This window comes from Anolis carolinensis, chromosome 4 (genome assembly GCF_035594765.1).
Source record: "Anolis carolinensis isolate JA03-04 chromosome 4, rAnoCar3.1.pri, whole genome shotgun sequence".
Taxonomy (NCBI): Eukaryota; Metazoa; Chordata; class Lepidosauria; order Squamata; family Dactyloidae; genus Anolis; species Anolis carolinensis.
The window spans coordinates 221,345,784-221,363,402 of NC_085844.1; positions in this window are offsets into that span (position 1 = coordinate 221,345,784).

Genomic DNA, 17,619 nt, shown 5'->3' on the forward strand with positions numbered 1-17,619 from the left:
TTAGTGCTGAACCATAGCTTTGCTAAGGTTTATCATCCTAGACGCTGTAAGGGGTGAGAAAATAACATTTGAGACTAATGGGCCCATTGATTGATGCCAGGATCAGCTTTGTCAGGTTGCTCACTGCCACTGTAAAGAAATCCCCAAGGCTCTGCTGTGGTGCCTTAGCCTGAGAAAACGAATACTGCCCTTCAACCTTTGAGTATCAAAGGAGTTCTGTCAACAGCATCACTTGTATTTTGCAAAATTGGGAAAGTCATTTTCTGACTCTCAAGCACATTTTATTAAGACTATGCCGGGAGACTAGCTAAAGAAAAATAAATTCTGTTAGGTTGGTCAAGTGGCAGCTCAACATGGATATTTAACCTCATCTAACTTCAGTGTAGGCTTGATTTCAAATGCTATCCTCCACTTTTTCTTCTTGCTTTCTTCGGTATGTCCATACACAGGAAACATACATATTTCCAGAGAGAAATATAATGATCATTCAGATATCAAGTATGAAGACATTATATAAACATTGAAATGGTTGCATATATTTTCAAACAAGATGCACAAATTGATAGTCATCCTCTTGTTTTTTAAATACATATTGTCATTTATTGTGGAATAATTTTGTTCTATCATATATCTAAGGATGTAAAAAAAGACACACTCAATAGCAGATCAATGTAAAAAAATGTCAACATTATAAAACAAGCTGACATAATCAAAATCGAAATAGAAACTACTGTGGTAAAGAATAAAGATCAAGGCATGTGCAGAGTGCAGACATATTTTTATCTTGGCATCAAAATGAGACCATGGATTTCATCAAACAGGGCTTGGGAAGTGTCCTAGGACACTTCCCCACCAGTTCAGCAATGGATGGGCAGACTGTCCACCCCATGACATTGCTCCATTTTTAGTGAAAAATCCACAATTGGAGTGGAAGCATCATATGATGCTTTCCTCCCAATATGGAAGCCTGTTGGTATTGTGCTAGCTCCAATTCAGCCTCACCACTCATGCTCCGCTTTCCACATGTGATTGAATGCCTTTTTCCTGCTTCTTAGCAGGTGGTTGGACTCTTCCAACTCTATGATTCTATGATTCTATGACATACACCCCAAATATGGGTGGATTTGTTTATTTTACATCTTGTTTGTTGCACCTTCATCATATGGCACACCTGACAACCCAAGGTGTAGGACAGCAGATAACAAGAAACAACTCTGTTTTTCAACAGCCAGGATTATCCAAGACACTGCCACTATTGCATACATTCACACAAAGTTGTGTTAAATCAAAATGATTTTCCTCCCTCTTTCATCTTCTGAAAAGAGCTTTAGAAAGCAAGTTTTACACTGTAGTAAAATAAGTTTTGAAGGATGTGATGCCCACTGTGGGCTGTCTTTCTTGGCTGCAAAGCAAAACATTAACCTTTTCAACCCCCAATCATCTCAATCTCTTTCTTTAAAAAAATAATTAAACAATGAAACTGTAATGGTCCTTGCCTGTACCAAGCCTCTAATACCAATTTTCCCATTTAATTGTATGTTGCCTTTTCTTGCAATGCAACAATGTTTTGCAGAACTTCAAACTCATGCATGTTTTTGCTTTGTTACAAAAGCAAAAAAAAAAAAGTTTAAAGTACACCTCCCACTTGCCAAAAAACACAATACAAAAAGCAATTCAATTGCAATATGCTTTAAAAACATGATAAAATGTGTATGATTGGAGCTTTGAAACTGTGAATACACAAGAGTTCGGGAGTGTGCAGCTTTGAACCTCTGAACTCTCAAAGTTGTACAGCTATTTAATATTTAAAAAATCAAAAGGGAGCATGTATGAAGAAAGGGACAGTACAGATTGGGAGGAGTCACGTCCCTCCATGTGTGGTGAGATCAATGTGCTTTGCGCTTTCTCAAAGCACTTTAAAAGAATGATTTGTGTGGTAATAAGAGGGGCTAGGCAGGCATGTTCCAATTTCAGGCAAGATGGGTTTACCATGGAAGTAGACATATTAGTAAAGGTGTGTGACAACCTCCTACCTTGCATTTGTTATATGTGTAGGAAAGAGAAATGGGGTCCCATATTTCCCTGCGTCTCTCGTTGTACTCATACAGGCACTAGATACCCAATCGACAAGGATTTTTTCCTCAATCAGTAGTGTTATTGCTTATTAGCACTAACACATTTGTACATTTTAAAAGCAGTTGCTTTAGAAACTGTGCCCTAAATGTGTGGTGGCAATGTCACAATTCAGGAAGCAAAAGCAACACAATACTCCACATTATACAGCATATACCTTGAATAAATAGCCATCTTCTTTTATTACATAATCCCCCACATTTAGAACATCTTTGTTGCAACCATGGCAACGCACAGAGCTAAATTTATTCAGTTTAAACTTTGTTCTAAATTTGTTTCTAAGGGCAAAGAAACAGATTGGGTAGCCTTCCACCAAAATTTTATGTTTTCTCAATTTGCATGGTCCAAAACAAAAACAGAATCATAGAGTTGGAAGAGACCATATGGACCATCTAATCCAACCTCCTGCCATGCAGGAAAAGCACAATCAAAATACCCCTGATTGATGGCCATCCAGCTTCTGTTTAAAAGCTTTCAGGGAAGGAGCTTCCACCACACTCTGGGGCAGAGAGTTCCACTGCTGAACAGCTCTTACAGTCAGGAGCTCTTCCTAATTTTCATGTGGAATCCCCTTTCCTGTAATTTGAACCCATTGCTCTAAGACCTCATTTCCAGGGCAGCAGCAAACAAGCCTGCACCCACTTACTTATGACATCCTTTCACATAGTTATACATGGTATTATGTCTCCTCTCAACCTTCTCTTTTGCAGGCTAAACATACCCAGCTGTTTAAGATGCTCCACATAGGGCATGGTCTCCAGACCTTTGATCATTTTAGTTGCCGTCCTCTGGACACCTTCCAACTTGTTGATATCTCTTTTGAACTGTGGTGCCCAGAACTGGGCACAGTATTCCAGGTGAGGTCTAATCAAAGCAGAATAGTGCGGCACTGTGACTTCCCTCTATGTTGATCAGGCATGGGCAAACTTCGAACCTCTGAGTGATTTGGACTTCAGCTCCCACAATTCCTACTGGCTGTTAGGAACTGTGGAAGTTGAAGTCCAAAATACTTGGTCAAGGTTTGCTTCAGACCCTTGGACTCAGCAAAGGCTGCTGATTATAATAAGGCCAAGGAGGCAATTCTGCACATTTAAAATGTATCTGAAGCCACTTATCAACACCATTTTAGAGAGAGATATTATCAGGCAGGCATTCATTCAAAGGCGGTGGCTTAGAAATTGAGAGCTAATGGACTGAGATGGCTTAAACCAGCAGTTCGGAGTGCAATGCAGGTGGCAGAACAAATCATGCTGGAGTAATTTGTAAATATTATGATCTTGAAAACTCACAACTAAATAAGATGCCATAAGCCTGATATTCTGGAAGCAGCAGTGGTGCTGATGGAAGCTTTTTTCTGGAGCAGAAGAAGCTGAGAGAAAAACATCTCAGCTTAATACATCTAATGTGCACACTGTTTTCCAGAAGACTGACCCAGAAAAAGGGGCTAGCTGCAAACTCAGAGGCGGGGGAGGATTAGTCAACTATCAACTTCCGGTTAATAAGACACTGGGAAATGGCTACCGAGTGTTGGGGGTTCCTTCTGGGTATATTGCCAGGAACAAAGACGTTCAGGAAGGCGGAGCTAACAACTCCATCTTGGGTTTTAAATGTGGTCAAGAGGGACATATATGTCGGAATTGCTCACTTATAGAATGTGAGCTGATCCAGGCATGGGCAACCTCACTGGTGAGACCCAAGGCAGCATCAGTAATTCCAGCAGAGATAGACGAGGTTAAAGTAACAGCCTTGGTGAATTCGGGTAGTGCAATGGTTCTCAACCTTGAGTCCCCAGATGTTTTTGGCCTACAACGCCCAGAAATCCAAGTCAGTTTACCAGCTGTGAGGATTTCTGGGAGCTGAAGGCCAAAAACATCTGGGACCCCAGGTTGAGAACCATTGAGGTAGTGAAAGGACCTTGGTCCAGCAGGCTGCTGGCGCTTCCTTGAGGGAGGTTATGCTGGTGAAATATATTCATGTTGTGCCAGGCTTGTCCAGAGGGGTGGTGTTGGAGAGAGATTGGCCATATTTAAATAGTTTGCTGAGCTCTGCCTGTTTAGTGGAAGAGGGAGAGGGCTCTGCTAGTGACAATTTTTTCATGGGGATGTGGCTAATGTAACCAGATCCCAATTAGTGACTTAGGAGCCCCCAGATGGCGTAGTGGACTGACTTGAAGGTGGGTTGCTGACCTGAAAGCTGCCACGTTCGAATCCCACCTGGGGAGAGTGTGGATGAGCTCCCTCTATCAGCTCCAGCTCCATGCGGGGACATGAGAGAAGCCTCCCACAAGGATGGTAAAAACATCAAAACATCCGGGCGTCCCCTGGGCAACGTCCTTGCAGACGGCCAATTCTCTCACTCCAGAAGCAACTCTGGTTGCTCCTGACACGGAAAAAAAAAATTAGTGACTTGGCAACATGACTATTCATCTTTGACTTATGCATTGAGTCAGGCTCAGGTCCGGGGAATAGAAGACTCCATTGACCCCCAAGTTGAGATGCAAAGAGATCTACTGTACAGAGTGGTTAAAATGGAAGGAGTAGGTGAAGAAAGGAGGCAACTAGTGATTCCTCAAGCTCTTTGCCTAGAAATAGTGTGGTTGGGTTATAATATCCCTAGCACAGGACACCTGGCCAAGGAAAAGACCCTAGACAGAATACTGCAAAGATTCTTTTGGTCGGGTGTCTATAAGGAAGCTCAGCAGTATTGTGAATCATGTCCTGAGTGTCAGAAAATGCAGGCAGTCTGCCAGGCTCCTGCCCCACTAGTGCCACTAACAGTGGTAGCAGTTCCTTTTGAGAAAATAGCTTTAGATTTGGTGGAACATCTGGAGAAGTCTAGCGGAGGTCATACTCATATCCTGCTGAAGTTAGTCAATACTAAACCTAGGGAGTGGGACAGGTTGTTACCTTTTTATTGTTTGCCATCAGGCTTCAATGGGATTTTCACCTTTGAGTTATTATTTGGGAGACAACCAAGAGGAATTTTAGACCTGGTCAAAGAGGGTTGGGAAGAAGAAACCCCCTCCACTCAGTCTATATTGCAACATGTGTTAGAAAAGTGAGAACATCTTAGGCTAGTGTCTTAGATCATGAAAGAATATTTAGCAAAGGCCCAAAATGTCCAGAAAGCCTATTATGATCAAACGGCAAAGTTGCGGGTGTTTCAGCAGGGTCAGAGGGTTCTTCTCTTACTACCCTCTTCGAAGGCTAGCCTATTTGCTTAATGGCAAGGGCCCTTTGAAGTTGTTAGGAAGGTGGGCCTTGTAGACTATGAGGTCAAGCTAGAAGAAAAGAGGCGAGACACATCTTTCATGGTAACTTGCTAAAGGAATACAGGGAGCGACAAAGCCTGGTAGCAGAATTGGAGGAAGAAGCTTTTGGTCCGGCTATAGAAGAAGTGGGACAAACCTCTTCCCTTGTTTTGGGGGAACAACTCATGCCCAAACAGGTAATACAAGTGAGAAATCTGGAGAAATCTTACCCTGATGTTTTTTCCCCTAGGTCAGGGCAAATTGGTTTAACTCAACATCACATTTCCACAGCCCCCGGGAAAATAGGAAGAGTATGGCCGCAAAAGTTAAAAGATGTAATCAATATGGAGGTAAAGGCAATGTTGAAGCTAGTGATCATTGAGGAATCCTGCAGTACATAGCTAAGTCAGCCAGTGCTAGTATCCAAACCAGATGGTAGTGTACATTTTTGTATAGATTTCTGTAGACTCAATAAAATGTCCAAGTTCGATGCCTGCCCTATGCCCGGAGTCAATGAATTATTGAGCAAGATTGGAAATGCACAATATGTGACTTCCTTAGATTTAACTAAAGGGTATTTGCAGATCCCTTTAACAATGGAATTCTGAGAAAAGAAAGCTTTTGCCACTCCTAGGGGGCTCTACCATTTTTCCTTCATGCCCTTTGGGTTACATGGAGCCATGCCTACTTTCAAGTGATTAATGGACATTGTGTTAAGACCAGTACAGGATTGTGCTGCTGCCTATATCTATGATATCATTCATTTCAGTTCATCCTGGGAAGCCCATCTAATCAATTTATAAAGAGTTCTTGACACTCTTAGGCAAGCTGGTTTCAATGCTGCTAACCCAAGAAGTGTAAAGTGGCACAAACTCAGTTGCCCTACCTAGGTTACATTGTAGGGCAGGGGCGAGTTAGACCAGTGCCTGAAAACATTGATCAGGTAGTCCAATGGCCTAGACTTCAAACTAAAAGGGAGGGCTAACAGTTTTTTGAGTTGGCAGGATATTATCATAAATTTGTTTTGCATTTTGCCATTCTAGCTGCTCCTTTAACTGGTTTGATTAAGAAGAGGTGTCCAAAGAAAATCAGATGGGGGAAGCAAGAGAAGCAGGCATTCAGAGATTGAAAGAAAAACTATGTCAGGCTTGACCTTATTTTTCTCAGCCCTCTATTGTATAAACAGATGCCTTGGAATATGGGTTGGGGGCAGTCTTGGCATAGAAAAGGGGCTTGGAAGAACATCCTATCTTGTATTTGAGCAAGAAATTAAATCCTAAATAATATTATTGACTATTGAACAGAAGGCACTGGCTGTAAAATGGGCTATACACACCCTATGATACTATCTGTGGGGTGCCCCCTTTCAGTTAGTCACAGATCATGCCCCGTTGCAATGGTTGCACTGGATGAAGGATGGCAATCCTAGATTGACTAGGTGGTATCTTAGCCAACAGCCCTACAACTTTACCATTTCTCACCGACATGGCAAGGACCACGCTAATGTTGATTATTTCTCTCAACAGGTTTTTAAAATCGTGTTAGAAGCGACTTGAGAACATGCTGCAAGTTGCTTCTGGTGTGAGAGAATTGGCCATCTACAGAAACGTTGCCCAGGAGATGCTCAGATGTGTTATCATCCTGCTGGGAGACTTTTCTCATGTCCCCAGAAGCTAGAGCTGACAGACATGAGCTCACCCTGTCTCGCAGATTAGAAATGGCAAGCTTCATGTCATCAACAGAACCTTCAGGCTAGCAGTCCAGTTGGCGCCATTGCGGTTCTTCTCAACAGGGTGAAGTAGCCAGAATACAAGCACAGGGTGGTCTCCTCTTGAGGGGGGGGGGTGTAAGAGGGAGAGAGTGGAGGGTCTTGCCCAGGAGATGGAAGAAACCTGTTTCTTCAGAATACATGAAAGAACAAAGGACTCTCAATCAAAGCTGGTACCTAAACAGCTGTAAGGGAATTGGAAGGATGGAGTGGGGAGTGAAGGTGGAAAGATAAAAGGGAGAATTGCAGGAGTACAGGAGGCTCTGTTGGATTTGTCTTTTCAGCGTGTCTGAACAAAGTAGCTTCCAGGAGTGCTTCAAACAGCTGTCTGAGTCTTGTTTCCTGTAGTTGGTATTAAACAATGGACAGAATGGATGACCATGCTTGTGCTGTCCCTTTACCTATGGATAAAGAGCATGCTCACACTAATCTAATGCAAATCACCTAAAGGTTCCCAGTATATTCATTGAGATCTACCTTCAGTCAACCCATGAGTCATAGGTTTAGTGTTTTATGAAACTATACTAGTTATTGAAAAGTACAGCTATCACTTTACTGAGGTGAAGGGCAGTTGGAAAGGAACAAGTGAGCATGCTGTTTTTTCCTTGAATAAACTCATTATTGAATTGCTCCAAACCGATAAGAAAGTGATTTGACACCACTCATACCACAGTTATACCATTGATACCAATGATAAGAACCCATTTTATATTGTGCCAGCGTAACAATCTGTCCAAGAGATCTGAAGTCTCTCAAAGTATCAGAAAATCATTTTCCATCCATGTTTTCTTAGATATGTATCTATAGATGCCAAGAATACAGCTCCTTACCCTATATTAATGACATGGAACAACCTACTTTTCAAAAGACTACAGAAGGCATCTGATATGAAAAACAGAAAGGGACACAATGAGAAACAACACAGCCTTATCCTGTTCCTTCAGAAATCACTGAAATCACTCGTTATTTTTTCAAAAGAGAGAAAAATTGTATCCATCAGCTCAGTTAACACAACAAATAGATACAGATAGAAATGTACTTAGAAACCTGCCACAATATACAATCTGTGATAGAAAATAATAGAGTATGCACACAATTTGTCTTGATGTGTTTAGTAAATGCATTTCCCGACTCACCACTTCTCTTCCACAAGCTTTTCCAACAGGAAAAAGAAAGGAATGCAGTTAAGGCCTTTTTATCTTTAGTTTGGGCATTTTCAAATGTAGTTGAAATTTTAATCTCCTTCCATCAAGGAATATATCACAATAAATTATCTGTACCACATAAGTAATAAAGAAAACTATAATTCCAATTACCTTCTCCTCTTCCCCAACAAGAAGAGAGGCTATCAATGTTTGTTGTGACTGCGCCTTCGGGGATTATGGTTGATGGTGATGGAATTCGAAGAGGAAGAAAAAACCCTCGTGATGAGGGTTCACTGGAGGAGTTGCGCAGGAAGCGACTTAGAGAGCTATATGGGGGATCTTCTGAGGAAGATTCAGATGGGGAGATGGATGCTGAGGAACAGGTGGTGGCTGGGGAAGCGGGCACTGAATGGGCACAGCCACCGGAGATGTCTGGGGATTTGGGGTCTATGGATACTTCTGAACCTGGGGTTTCTGCAGGAGCTGATCCCAATTGGGATGCTTGGAGAAAGGAGGATGGTTCTTTAAGTGTTCATGGGGCTAAGTGTGGGCAGGATGATTGGGACTCCGACGAATTGCTAGGTACTCCAGATCCACGAGCTCTAGCTGTGTGGAGTTCAGACTCTGAGTAGATTTGGGACACCTGGTGTTTGGGTGTGAGTGTTTGGTCACCCAGGAGGAAGGGGAATAAAATGGGAATGTTTGGCCACTGCACTTTGCGTGTGGCAAGGTGTTGCTGAGGCGCCATTGGGATCTCTGTGCTTTCGTGAAGACTGGACTTGGACTGTGATTCGGATCTGCTGATACCATCTTTGTGCCTTTTCGTGGACCTGGTTTGGATGACTGCACCCTCTTCGGACTCTGGATTGGTATTTGACCTGACTTCTGTCTTCGCCCTCTGACTGACTACTTCTCCCAGCTTCTGACTACTGGTTTGTCTTTCGGAATTTCTGCTGCCTCCTGACCTGACCGTGGATTCTTCTGACGACGGCTATTCATCATCCCTTTGAGGCTCTCGGCTTAGCTGCACCGTGGAAGCAATTTTACTGCTTTTCTAGTTTGTTTATTTTCCAGCAATTAACTCTATTTGTTTTCCAAAGCTGAATTGAAGCGTTATTTAGTTTTTTATTGAATACCAGCATGGGAAATTAGCGTGGCTCGTTTTTGAGTTACTATTGTCCCATCTACTCTCGAAACACTGATAAGTGAAGTGTTTCAAGGATATTTCCTGTGTTTATGTTATTTTTTTGGCTTATCTTCGGAATAAACTCTGTTTTGTAACTGGCGTCTGACTCTTGACAATGTTTTAGATTTAAACAGAGGCTTCAGCTAAACCTAATCAATGGCAAGGCTAATTATGTGCTTATAACTATTAATATATTTCCAATTACTTCTTAATTACTAGTCTAGTTAAGTCAAGGTGGATAAGACGTTCGATGTGATGGCAGACTATATATTTTCTTTCCTCTCCTGTCTATGGCTTTTGCACATGAATTGTTGGTCCACATACTATGGAGATGGAAGGACAATAAAGATAAAATGTAATAATTGATTATGTGCACCTGAAATAGAATAGGAAAAATACATTTAAAATGAGTAGCTGAGCTCAGACGTTAACTATAGCTTGTTGCTTTAATTTCAGCAGAAGGTATATTTTTCTTCTTTTCTTTTCTTTTCCACGGAGGCTTTCTTAATTCCTTTTTCATTAAGTTTAGAGCAGGGATAAATTCCAGCAGAGTTAATGCTCTTTTTGTGTAGAAATGCTTAAGTCCTTTTAACACACCTATTTTCCTACCTGCAGAGGTTGAATCTCTTTGTTATTTTCTCCACTACTGTTTGATAATCCTGGAGAAGATGCAATAAACCCAGATACTCACAAAAATAATGATGTGGATAGTCTGACTTTATCATAAAAACAAAGGAAAAGAATAAGGGGTTGTTGCCACATGAATAGAATAGGTTCTCTAAGAAATTTGTAAAATGAGAACAACCTAAAAATTGCCATCTATTCCAATATATTTCTGATTCCTGAGGTTCTGGGGCTAGGATATTTAGAACCAGCCAAAATGCTCTTGCTGCTATGCCCATTATAACAAGAAATGTCCTTATTTGGGGCCCTAAAATATTGTCCCTTGTAGAATTGATAAGCTTTCTTAATTATAAAGAATGCCCTCTATTTGAGACCTGGAAAGCTTTCCCTTTTATGCATTCACTGTTACTGAATGCTTTCAAGTTAGTTCTGATGTATGATGATCCTAAGATGTATGATGACCCTTAGATGAACCGGTTATTGGTGGCATCTCATGCCAAACTCATTTTGACAGTTGCCCCGTCTCCTGAAGGGCCACCTTAAAAGGAAGTCCCGCCTCCTCTCCTGGAAAGATGTGCCGTCTGGGAGTCACGTGCTTGCTCCTAGGACCAATGGGAAGGGGTTTCAGGCCCATAATGTTGCGGTATAATTAATATTCTCTAGCACTTTGATTATAAACTTATTACTGCTTTTGACCCCAATGGAATCTCCTTTACTCCAATGATGAATTAGTTTCTCCCCCCTCCCTTTTTAGCACGCGTCACTTTAAGACCTTTAAGGCGAGGAGGGAGTTTCAGAACTCTCTATATATAGAACTCCCAAGGTGGGGGAGAAGAGAACTATCCTCATTACTGAAGGGGTGAGAGCAGGAAGCAGTAAAAACAAGATCTCTGCTTAGATTCAATAGCTAGCATTACCGCAATGATTGACCATGTAGAGGGGGTGGTCATCCAATGGCCGGGGGGGGGCTATTGAAGTAATTCAGGGGAGGGGGAGATATGGGAAAGGGAGGCATAAACCAATTCAGCCTAGGGAAAGAAGGAGAGTTCTTGTAGATTTAAAACGGCCTCCTGACATAGTAAATTTGGGTGCCCAGGTTGGCGATCCCACGGGTTTAAAGGTGGTGCTGTTGAACACCAGGTCTGTCAAAACGAGGCCCGCAGATGTTAATGATTCCAATACTCTAACCAAGTGGAGGAACATTTATAGGGCCCCTGTGAAAAAAAAAAAGAGGCAGTACCACGCTTCAGAAAAGGACGCCACATGAGGATCTCCAAAAGCATGGGTAGATTTGCTAAGGGGTACAAACATAATTTTGCCAGTTAGATATTCATTGTGGACAAGGTTCTTTGAAAAAAGACAGGCCTGTGTTTCAATTGAAAGGTTATGGGGCATGTAAGGGGAGACAGCTGAAGGTCCTGTGCTGGAGTTGGAAAGGAGCTGCTCCTTTAAAAAACCAGCAAGATCCAAGGATGCTGAATCAAAGCGAGTACCGAGACACATGTGGAGTAATTGGAAGGAGGGAGGAGGGAATGAAGAAATGGGGGATAAGAGGGGGAGTGCAAGAATAACAGAGAGTTCAGTCAGATTTAACTGGTCAGCATGTCTGAAATAAAGGAGTAACCAGGAGTATTCCAAAAACCTGCCTGAATCTTGTTTGTCATAAACAACTGACAGAATGGATGACCATTCCCTGCCTATGGATAGTACTGGACCTCTCAGAGGGCAAAGATGTAATTGGGACCTTTTATACTGAATAATTACAAAAGATTAATACTGACGAAGACCACGTCTACAGGGCTGAAAAAATTCTAGCTACAAAGGGTTGTGGTGAGAGAAACCAATGCCTAGTGAAATGGCTAAATTGGCATAGCAAGTTCAACAGTCGGGTTCCAGCTTCCGAAGTAACCTAACTTGAGTAGCAGTGGGGGGTTATTTATTTATCTATTTATTTTTACTCATAAGAAAATGGACAATGTTAGTTTTTATGCCACACTAGCAATGCTTGTGCTAAAGCTTTTCCCAAAAACACCATTTAAAGCTTGACTATCTCTACAGCAGTGATTCTCAATCTGTGGGTCCCCAGATGTTTTGGTCTTCAACTCCTAGAAATCCTAACAGCTGGTAAACTGGCTGAGATTTCTGGGAGTTGTAGGCCAAAACACCTGGGGATCCACAAGGTTGAGAACCACTGCTCTACAGCTCTCTGGGGCCTGGGAAATGGGACTAGCCGAAATACAATACTCCCACAGTTGAAATACAGTGACCACCAAAGCCCTGTTGGTAATTATAATAATTTAAGCAACCACACTGTTAAACTATGAACTGTTAAAAACTATGAAATTTTAAACATGGATAAAAATTCCCATAAATTAAGTTTTTGATTTTAACAGTCTAAAAATATAGAAATATAAAATAAGTAAGACATGCTTTACCAAGTTACTATATAAAAGATGCCTTTTTAAAAAAACAATCATAGATGATGTTTCAACAGCCTCCGAATCATGATGGCAGCCATAGCTGTTAAAGACAGGAAATTCTGTTTAACGAGATAAGTGGCTTTAGGCAGCCATCCTCTACCCTAACATCCAATTCACAACTTTTTGTATTACAGTTAACATTTTAAAGAGTTGCTAATGGGAGGGCTATTTTAGTTTTTCACTAACTTTTCATGAACCTAGAATACACATTCCTACAGTGCTCTTTGAAACAGGTGGAGATTCTGTTATAAAACCCTCTTAAAATATAAAAATATAAAACTCTTAAAATAAAAACACTTAAAGGCCTAAGAATTTTAATATGCTTTTAAAATGTGTGTGTGTGTGTGTGTGTATGTTTCCAAACTATAGGCACACCCCAAAAAACAGGGCCTGGTAAAAATGATAATTATAATTATATCACTGAAACAAAAGGTAACTATTCCAATCCATACTGAGAGCAGGGATTTTTAAAAAATGAAGGACATTACATTAAAATTATCCTGACTAGTTGTTTCACTTGTTCTCAATGTCCCCGTTTTAAAAAGACCTTATGTCTGTATAATTACATGCTATACACGGAAGCAATATAGGATCTGGATAAAGGTAGAAGAAACTCATCAGACTTGCTCCTTGATATATATATATATATATATATATATATATATATATATATATATATATATATACACACACATACACATACATACATACATACACACACACACATACATACACATACATACATACATACATACATACATACATACATACACAACTGGCCTTTAAAGCTATAACCAATACACAATTACTGGATTTTTTAAAAAAATACTCCAAAGAATCATCTTGGTAATCATCTCCACTCCAGCCACCCTATTTTTTGGTAAAGCCTGGTGATTGGTAGCTTTTTCATGTCAAGAAATCCCAGGTAAACTAAGTAACTAAAGAGCTTAATACTTTAGATTGTAATTACCATTACAGTTGAACCTCACTACAAGAATTAGTTTGCATAAGGCTTTAAAAAAAGAAGTGAAAATGAACAAGAGAAATAAATGTCCCTTAATTATTATAATTATTTCAGCATGCTATTTAATTACTTACCTAATGAGCCTACAGTACCATAATGGGCAGGTAAAGCTGAAGTGTCCTACTTATTTTATTTTTGGACTTCTAGTTTTAACGGTAAGTGTGATGTGGAAAGAGGAACATAATCTCCTCATTTTATGTATGAAATTTGATGGCTTCATAAACCCCACAGCATAAGAGTTGGTTCACCATGCAACTGCTTTCATTAATACCTAACTTTTAACCCTTTCTATTTCAGCTTCTCATGACATTGAACTTTTGTGAAGGAGTCTCTAAAATATAATTCATAGTTCCCTTGCCAAATGACCATTTTAATGATTCTGAGAAACAATGACAATTAACGTAGTAATAAACCAATAAAATTATATAGTGTAGTTGCATTCACAATCTTACTTGATATGGTGGACATTTGTCTAGCAAGCAAAGGTTTCCCTGTTTTGTATGATCTTGGAATCAGGCCACATTTCACTCGAAACAATTTAGGTCCATTGACCTAGTATGGAGATGTCAGGAACTGCTTCTGCAAACCTCCATGAGGGTGAGCTACATCATTTCTCAGAAAGGTATCAGTAGCTGTTGACCACTACCTCATGCAGCAAGCCATGTTACCCTGTTTCCCCTAAAATAAGACATCCCCAGAAAATAAGACCTAGTAGAGGTTTTGCTGAATTGCTAAATATAAGGCCTCCCCCGAAAGTAAGACCTAGTAAAGTTTTTGTTCGGAAGCATGCCCGCCAAACAGAACACTAGATCATGTAGGATCGGTAAATGTATGTACCATAGTGTTGTACATGGAAATAATGGTAGTAACAAGAAATTCTTTTTTTCATTTTTATTTTTATTGAAACTTTTTTGTGAGTTACATTGGTGGCCCTATGGGAAGGTTGGGGAGGGGTTGTCCAAGGGAAAGATACTGAGGGGCGGGATGTGGGTTGGGGGGGAGGGGTGAGGGGATGTAATAGTTCTATAGCAAATGGTGAGGGGGGGGAAAGGGAAGGGGGTTAGGGAAGGGTAATTTCTAATGGGAGGGGGGGGGAATGGATGACTTCCGATCTTCTTTCTTCCAGTTTTCTGCTTGTCCTTTAAACATAGTTGTCTTTGAGGTAATCTTCTAGGTCTGTCTAGTCCGTTTCTTTCATTTTGTTATCCATATTATTTTTAAGTAGAAAAGTTAATCTGTCCATATCTCTTATCTCAATGATTTTATCTATCCACAGTTCTTTTGTAGGTGGTGTTTCTGATTTCCAATGCTTAGCTATTATAATCCTCGCCGCAGTAATGAAATAAGTGAAGAATTTATCTTTGTTTGCATCTAAATTTTCTTTTGGATCTGAGAGGCCTAATAAAAAGATTTCTGGTTTCAACTCGAATTTTGATTTTAATATTTTATTACATTCTGTTTGTACTACTTTCCAATAGCTAGTTAGCTTTTTACATTTCCACCACATATGGAAGTAGGACCCTACTTGTTCCTTACACCTCCAACAGTGGTTGTTTACATTTTTCCACATTAATCCTATTTTTTTTGGTGTCAAGTACCACCTATGAATTACTTTTAACCAATTTTCTTTAAGTTCTATCGCATATGTGTACTTCATTTTTTTTTTGTCCAAATTGCTTCCCATTCTTCTAATTTTATTGGTCTGCCTATGTTTTGTGCCCATTTTATCATCGAATTAGTAATCTCCACTTCAGCCGTTGCCCATTCTAACAGTTTTTTATATATGACTGATACAATTTTGTTCTTTCTTTGGATCAGAATATCCCAAAAACTGTTTTCTGTTGTGAAGCCGTTTCGTGAGTCTATCTTGAAGGCTTCTTTAATTTGTATATATTGATACCATGAGACGTTTTTATTAATTTCTTGTATTTCAATCAAATCCTTAATTTGAGGTGATTTTTGAATTATACTCTCTTTTTTCAAAATTTCTTTATAAGTTGGCCATTCTGTCCACCCTAGAAGCCTCCTCTGATTGGCTTCTAGTGGGGATAGCCATAATGGTGTTTTTGTGTATAAGTAATTTTTATATTTTTTCCAAACTTTAATTAGAGATGACCTAATAAAATGATTACAGAATTTTTTTTCCACATTAACTTTATTGTACCATAGGTAACCATGCCAACCTCTGCGTAGATCATGGCCTTCCAATGTTAAAATTTTAACTTTTTGAAGATTTATCCAATCTTTTATCCAATCTAAGGCGCATGCCTCGTGATACAGTCTTAGATCGGGGAGTCCTAAACCACCTTTATTTTTGGGGGTAATCATAGTACTATATTTGATCCTAGGTTTTTTGTTATTCCATATAAATCTAGTTACGTCTCTTTGCCATTCTTTAAATATTTTATTATTCCTTATTATAGGTATATTTTGAAAGAGGTACAGCATCTTTGGCAAAATGGTCATCTTTATTGTTGCTACCCGTCCTAATAATGATAAATTTAAATTTTTCCATGTATCCAAATCCTTCCTTATTTCCTTCCATTTTGTAATATAGTTTAGTTCTAGTAATTGGTTATTTTTTGCCGAAATCCAGATCCCCAAATATTTTATTTTAGGGGGGGGGGGGTTCTAATCCTGATATTTCTTTTAGTTCCTCCTTACTATTCTTTGTCATGTTTTTTGTTAATATCTTTGTCTTTTTCTTATTAATTTTAAGTCCAGCTAATTTTCCAAATTCCTCAATTTTGTCCAACCATCCTTTAATATTATGTTTGGGATCGTCAATGATGCAGATTATATCATCCACAAAGGCTTGGACCTTGAATTCTTGCCTGTCTATTTTTATTCCCTTTAAGTTTTTGTCTTGCTTCAAGTTACGAAGTAACACTTCTAGCGCAAAAATGAATATCAGAGGAGAAAGGGGGCAGCCTTGTCTTGTCCCTTTACTTATTGAGAAGATTCCTGTCATTTGTCCGTTGACCCTAATTTTCGCTCTTTGCTCATTATATATTGCCTTAATACCATTTTGGAACTGCCACCCTACATCCATTTCCTGCAATAATATTTAAAAAAAATCCCAGTTTAGTTTGTCGAAAGCCTTCTCGGCATCTAATGATAGTAGTCCCAATTCTTTTTGTTGGTTTGTTTCATAGTATTCTATCGTGTCAATTATAGTTCTTACATTGTCTCTTATGCTCCGATTTGGTAAAAACCCAGTCTGTTCTTCCGATATCCAATCCTTAAGAAATTCTTTAAACCTATTTGCTAATATTTTTGTGAAGATTTTATAATCATTATTTAATAAAGAAATGGGTCTGTAATTTTGGACTTCCTCCGAATTAGCTCCTTCTTTGTAAATCATTATGATTTTTGCCTCTTTCCATGACTCTGGGATATTTCTACTAGTTAAGGCCAAATTCATTATCTTTTTCAAAAATTTTATTATGTCATTTTGTAATATTTTATAAAATCCCGCTATTAGGCCATCGGGTCCAGGAGATTTATTAGTCTCTAGCTCTTTGATAGCTTTTTGGATTTCTTCTTCTGTTATCTCTTTGTTTAAATTTTGCCTTTGTTCCTCAGATATCTTTTGTAAACCTTGTTTACTAATGTATTGTACTATTTCCTCTCTTTCAATATTATCGCTTGAGTACAGTTTCTGATAAAATTTCATAAATTCGTCCCTTATTTCATCATCTCTTACTGCACTTTCTCCATTTGTTCTGATTTTAGTGATATGTTGATTTTGGTTTTTTTTTCTTATTTGTCTCGCTAACCACCTGCCTGGTTTGTTTGCATTTTCAAAAAAATTTTGTTTTGCCCATTTCATTTGCTTGGCTATCTTCTCCAGCTCCCATGAATTTTTCTTTTTATTTAATAATTCCAAACTCCTTCTCGCTTTTTGATTTTTTGGATTTGCTTTTAAGTCTTTTTCTTTCAGTTCAATTTCTTTTTTAATATTATTTAGTTCTATATTTCTTCTCTTATTTTTTATCGCCGCTTGCTG